The sequence below is a fragment of the Myotis brandtii genome, unplaced genomic scaffold, assembly GCF_000412655.1.
Source record: "Myotis brandtii unplaced genomic scaffold, ASM41265v1 scaffold760, whole genome shotgun sequence".
NCBI classification, from domain to species: domain Eukaryota; kingdom Metazoa; phylum Chordata; class Mammalia; order Chiroptera; family Vespertilionidae; genus Myotis; species Myotis brandtii.
The window spans coordinates 1,633,176-1,639,849 of NW_005371038.1; the positions used below are offsets into that span (position 1 = coordinate 1,633,176).

Consider the following 6,674-nt stretch of genomic DNA (forward strand, 5'->3'; position numbering starts at 1 on the left):
TGCTGAGCGCCTTCAGCAGCAACACTGCGGCCACGGGAGCACTGGGGCTCCGCCCCACGCGTGTGTCAGTGGGTAGTGCACCCCGCACCCACTTCAGTAGCCAAGGACGGTTGGTAGAGAATGGCATCAATTTGATGTGAATGAAGAATCTGAGGGCAGGCATTTCTGCAGAGAAAAAGGTTGTGTGTTACTCTGTTGGTTTTGGTCCTGGTCCTGCATGTTTAATCCCCCTTCAGGCCTCTCCACTGCACCACAGGCTTTTAGGTCTCAGGAGGTGTTGCCTCCTCTCCCTCCCCGTCCTGGATGCCATGTGCACCCCGCAAGAACGGGGCACCACACTGTTTGTTTTTAATCTTTCGGCTCAGCAGGCCCACACAGATGCCAGAGCTGCCAGCTGTTTTCTGTCATCTGAGAGTTATGTTATCCCTGTTTTATCTAAGGCTGACCTAGTTCTCTTGCTCTACTAAAGTATGAACAAATGCAGGCAGATGCTCTATCCATAAAATGCAACTTGGTAAGCTCTTACTGCACTGCACGCCCCTGGGTCCCTCCATCAGAGCTTCCTGTCCTTCCCCGAGCGTCCCTGTGTCCTGTGGAACATGAGCCTCACTCATCGCGCTGCTTTGTGGGAGACTCTGCCGCTTTTGCCACAATAAAAGCTGGCTCCTCTCAGCCCTTCCTCCTCCGGCAGCGTCTCATGCAGACTTTCACCTCATGCCCCAACTCCTCCAGCTCCATGCGTTGACCCTTCTGAGGCATAACTTCCCCTCTGGCTACAAAACCCTGCTTTCTTCTGGGCTGTAGCACGTTCTTCCTCCTGAGAGGATGTAGAGATGAGAGAGGCGGTTAGGGCAGGGTCCCTGGGAAAGGAATGTGTGCGTGCATGATGGGCACAGCCAGCTCCAAACCACCAGAATGTTGATCTTTTTATTTTTTTAATATATTTTTATTGATTTTTTTTTTTTACAGAGAGGAAGGGAGAGGGATAGAGAGTTAGAAACATCGATGAGAGAGAAACATCGATCAGCTGCCTCCTGCACACCCCCCACTGGGGATGTGCCCGCAACCAAGGTACATGCCCTTGACTGGAATCAAACCTGGGGCCCTTCAGTCCGCAGGCCAATGCTCTATCCACTGAGCCAAACCAGGTAGGGCCAGAATGTTGATCTTACAAGCACAGAGGGCAGCAGGATGCTACGGGGAGGAAAGGGGTAGTGCTGGGTCGGCGGCAGCATTTATAAACCCTGGACAGAGACTTCCCGGGTGACCCATTTGGGCCCTCCCAGGTGGGGTTTGCATGTGCTTGCAATACATGTCCAGGCTTCTGCATAAAATCTCTCAGTCCATAATCTTTATTCTTCAACTTCGTGGGACAAGAACCCGGAATAGGGACTCAGGCTTGCCGTTAGGGGTGACACTTGCATCTCGCCATCTTTTGGGTCATCTGCCAACTCCAATCCTTTGGGTCTGGAGGTCTTCCTCTCCACTGGATAGAGCGCCCCTTGGCATACCCGCTTTCTTCTGCCCCCCGTGCCTTTATCCTCTCCTACGTCCCAGAGCTCTTAGAATCCTGCCCAGCCTCTACGGTGGCTCACAAGGCCCTCATGATCTGGCAGCTTGCAATGTCTCCAATTCCATCTCTGGGCCTCTTCCCTCTGCTCCCAGGAGCCAGCCAAACTACCCTTTTCTCAGTTCCCTAAATGCACCAGCGCCTTCCTCCATTATGCTTGTCATCAGCTCTGTGGGCTCATCAGGCCACACTCATTCTACTGCATCTCCGCCTCAGCTCTGCTCCTAAGTGCACTGCCGAGGGAGATTCGCCTCTTGGTGTGGGTGAACTGTGTCCCCTCCCAAAGGGTATGTGAGGACCATCCCCAGTCTTCAGACACGTGACCTTATTTAAATACAGGGTTATCACAAATGTATTTGGAGAAGATGAGGTCATATGGAGTAAAGGGCTTTTAAAATGACTGGTATTCTTTTACGAAGAGGAGAAGAGATGCGTGGAAGAAGGCAGCTATGTGGTGATGAAGGCGGACAGACACACCTACCAGGATTACTAGCAAACAGCAAAAGTTAGAAGAGGGGGAAAGGATTCTCCCCAAGCTTTCAGAGGGAGCCTGGCCAACAGCTTGAAGCCCCCAGCACTGCAGACTCCAGCCTCCAGAATCCCAGGTCCAGACTCCCAGGCAACAAATCCCTAAGCTTCAGCCCCTTCGTTTGTGGTAGTTAGTTATGGATTCTGCCTCCTTCATAGTCTACACCACAATTTGTCTCCATTTCCTGTTTGTTGACTAGTCATACAGTTTTCATGGATGTTTTTGTGTGTGGGAGAGATAGTTGTACTTTGAGAGAGAGGTATTTCCAATTCCAACATTCTATATACTTTAAATATATAGGGATGATAATTAACATTATATGAGATTTAACGCCATCTGGTCTATGGCTTAGGAAGAGTAGCTCGCATGAAAAAAATGCAGGAGAGGCATGTGCAGAACTGATGCCCTGTCTTCATTTATTGTGGTTTTATTCTTTCACCCAACCATGAAAAACTCAGCTTGTTATAGGAAAATAGGGAAAGAATCTTCAGTTCACCAATCATTCTTGCTGCAGTCACTGAGCGCAGGCTGCTGCTACCGCGGGAGTAACGGCCGAAGGGCTGATGAATGGCTGCTGTGTGGAGATGTGCTCTTCCAGAGGACAGCCCCCCAGGTCTCTCAGTCTTGCGTGCAGGGGAGGCTCCGAAAGAACAAAGAACAACGGGCGCCGAGGGCCTTTATCTAAATGTCACTCGTGAGCTGGGTAATGAGAGCTGAAGGAGTTCCATTGGAGATAATAAACCAATTTTTGCAAGAGAAGATGAAGTAATTAATTATTCAAGGACAATGACTTCTTCAACTTCCTCTCCACAAACCACATTCATCCTTAGCTGTTTAAGTAGGAAGCAGGCTGCACACTGCATTCCCAAGTACCTTCTTAAATAAGACACCGGCTGTAGTTCAATTCAGGAATTCTGAGTGTGCGGGGCAGTGGTTCCTGGCAGACACTCGAGGCACAGGACCACCTCTGGCAAGGCAGGGCCCTGCCCTCCCCCTGGTGGGATGCTGGTAGCCGCACAGCCTGTGGTTCCAGCAAGGTCCCGCTGGGCCAGACAGCAAGCAAAGGTGGGCCCTCGGATGCAGCCCAGAGAGCTTCCCGCCAGAGGCATCGCGGGCTGGCTTCCCAACCTCCCCTTGGGAAAATCTTGCTGGAGGGAGGAGTCTGGGTAATAATTTTCCTTTGGTTTTGCAGCATCCTCCCAGGTTTGCTGGGAGCAGAGGGAAGTGTCACAGTATTTGGAGAAGCCCTGTGGTTGGAGCACTGCTGAAGTTTCCGAAGCCAATGACCAGGCATATTCCTCTTTGCCAGTTCACCTGTAGTTTACCTTCTGTAAGGCTTAATTTCCTGAATTTATACTACATGATGTCTATGTTCTCTTTTAGTTTCAAATTTAGGGTTGTTTTTTTTAGAACAATAGATTTGATTAATTGAAAGAAGAACAAATCATAGGAGCCTAAAATAGCAAGGAAGGTGTGGCATGTTGGTAGAGTGGCCCTCCCTTGAGCACTGGCATCTCTCTCTGGCTTAGTTGTCTCTAGAAGATGTGACGTTCCACCTCGAGACCGCCATAAACTCATCCCAATTCTTTTTTAAATTTTTAATTAAATTTATTGGGGTGATAATAGAATTGTACCCATGAAACCTATACAAATTTGAGGGCTTTGAAGGATGTGAAATCTAAGGCCTCCTTTCAATTCAACAAAACCAAGTTGGCTGCATCTGCCTGTACATTTTGTTGTTGTTTTGTGTTTTGTCTTTTTTAAAAAATCCTACTGCATTAGTCATGTTTCTTCAGACATGGAACCCATGAGGGGTGTGTGTGTGTGCGTGTGTGTGTGTTCATTACTGCCATGCGCCGCATAACGACATTCCCCTCAATGACAGAATGCATACAATGGCTGTCTTGACAGGGGCAGAAATAGAATATTGGGGACCAACTATAATTGTAAGGAATATTAATCATGCTCTGTATTGTTTTGTTCTGATTAAAGAAGGCACATTCGAACCTGGCTGGGAGCTCACCTGGACATGCAGCCCATCCTCCCATCTGAGCGGCCTGTTCTCATGGAAAGATTAACAGCCTTGTTGCAGAACCCAGAGCTGCCAGCCCTTTGAAGACCCAGCCTTTGCATACCCACAGGCTTTTGCAAATGTCCAGCTGCATTACTTGTTAACTGGCCTTTGGCATACCCTTTTGCCTACTTCCCCATGTAATCTTTGTTCTTCTACCCAATATAAACAGCTTACAGGGGGGTAGAACGTTTAAATTTTAAACCTGCTATTCTGGCTTCTGTACACACCTGCTTGCTTCAACAATAGGGTAGTTACCTCAGTTTCCAGATTGAGACCTGGAAACTCACATAAATCACCCCATTATGTTGCCAGCCCCATTATGGCTCTACAAAGGATATTCTTCTGTGCCTGAGGACCAGAGCCACCAAAGAATGCTGCCCGTTGACTCAGTGGCTCCAGGAATTGAAACTGTAGATGATCTTTACAGATTATTAACTTTGCTCAATTTTGCTTCTGTATAATCTGCTTTCACAAGATAGATTCACATCCCAGCGTCCAGCAGGATGTGGTTTTTGCCTTTATAAGCTCGCTACTCTAGTCACTCGGGGCTGCGAGATTTGGAGAGCTAATGCCCCCTCGCAGCCGCCGGCTTTTGAATAAAGGCTCCTTAATTTGACTTCTTGACTGAGGCATCCTCTGTTCCACTCGCGGCGTCCACTACAACACCACCACGCATTAGTCACTGTTTGTGGTGACGCTGGTGTAACAAACCTAGTGCCTTGCAGTCACGTGAAACAGCCCCGACGATGATGTACAGCCCACAGCCTGGGCAACGCTGAGGAGCACTGTGAGACCGGCGCGTGTGTCCCTGTGCTAGACTTTTATTCTTATTTTAAGTGTATTCTTTCTATTTATGTAAGAAAATAAGTACTCTATAAAATAGCATGCCTTGTTACGCCTCATGCATCTTGTTTACCGCGTCTCGTTTTCTCTGGCGCTCGATTTATTCTCGTTGTTTTGTTCACTGTGGCCGCTCAGCAAACAAGTCCACCGCCGACGCCAGTGAGAGACACACCGAGTGACGCCCGGGGAGGAAGGTAGAGATGACGAACAAGTTACAGAGGTCGAGAGCCAGGCCACTGCTGGGCAGGCGGGCGTCACCTCAGCCTCGGTCTTGAACAAGAGCAGAGAGAGAGAGACAGAGAGAGAGAGAGAGAGAGAGAGAGAGAGAGAGAGAGCGGGAGCTGTGGAAGCATCTGCTCCCCGGATGCTTTGGGACCCATGGGTCCAGCAGCTTCTCTCCTCCTTGGAGCAGCGCCAGGGCCTGGAGGGAAGGCCGGTCACAGCGGGTCCCGGGCACTAAGGTCACGGCCACCGGACACGTTCGCTGGTTTAGAGAACGGCCAGGCCTGGCGGAGGCTGAGGCTGCTGGCTCTGGGTGGTGGGAGCAACTCAGGACCCGCCATTCACCCCCCAGTGAGGTGAGCGCGGCTGCGAGTGCTGCTGGAGGCGGCGGGAAGCTCCGGAGAAGCTGATTGTAAAGAAAACGAGGCCAGACTCTTCCTGTGGATGGAGCCCCGCTTCCTGGGGCGCCTGGAGGCCCTGGTCCACAGGGAGGCTGCAGGCCGGTCCGCTTCTAGGAGCGAGAACAGCCTTGCCCGGGGCCAGGGCAGGGCCCCAGTGGAGACCCTGTGTCTGGCACCGTGAGACCCCTGGACCTGCCGAGCAGTGAGCATCCTGGGTGCCGGCTCCTCTCCCAGGTGCCGCCTCACTGCCGGGCGGCGAGACGGGGAAGGGCTGCGTGGGGAACAACACACTTGCAGGATGTGCCTCCTGTGGACAGGCGCCCTTTTGGGTGCTCTTCACCCCGACCTCCAAGGGGTGTGCATCCTTTCAACCCCCTCTCTCGCCAGGAACCGCGGGGGTGCAGCCTTAGGCGTGTCCTGAGGCCGCCCTGTGCCTGGCTGCTGCGCAGCTGAGGGAGGACGGGTGCCACTCCAAGGTGACGGCGTCCATGCTGCACCCAGAGCCTCGCTGTGAGTCCCCAGCGAGTCAGGACTGTCACTCAGGAGGAGACACTCGCGAGGTTCGTCCATGACGTCAAAGGCCTTGCCAAGCACGAGGGAGGAGCTGCCAGCGCAGCAGCTGCGGCTGAGAGGCCCAGGGCTCCCTGGGCGAGGAGGGGCCTGCGGAGCTCCTAGCGGTGGGTGCTGAGGAGCTGGGAGGCCCAGGGCTCCCTGGGCGAGGAGGGGGTCGCCCTGCGGAGCTCCTAGCGGTGGGCCCTGAGGAGCTGGGAGGCCCAGGGCTCCCTGGGCGAGGAGGGGCCTGCGGAGCTCCTAGCGGTGGGCCCTGAGGAGCTGCCCAGGGAGGAGCTGTTGGACCTGGAGCAGGAACGCGGAGCTGAGAAGAGCCAGAGAAACGGAAGCTCCAGGGGAGGGAAAAGAAGAAAACCCCCAAGAAGACGCGCAGTGAAGAGCTCAGCGGACGCTGTTGCAGAGCTCAGCGAGCTCCTGGAAAAGTCTGGAAACATGGACGCCAACACAAAAGGTTTTCACTGAGAG

General features: G+C 52.4%; 1 long non-coding RNA gene across 1 annotated transcript in view; it reads left to right on the plus strand.

Annotated features, from left to right (window-relative positions):
• The window catches only part of LOC102243039, an 8,884-nt gene extending 4,761 nt beyond the window's left edge, over positions 1–4,123 (plus strand). Inside the window, exons 2-3 of the long non-coding RNA XR_314535.2 lie at positions 3,292–3,429; positions 4,092–4,123. This is a non-coding gene — a long non-coding RNA (uncharacterized LOC102243039). The remainder of the gene's footprint in view (positions 1–3,291; positions 3,430–4,091) is intronic.
• The last annotated feature ends 2,551 nt before the right edge of the window (positions 4,124–6,674 follow it).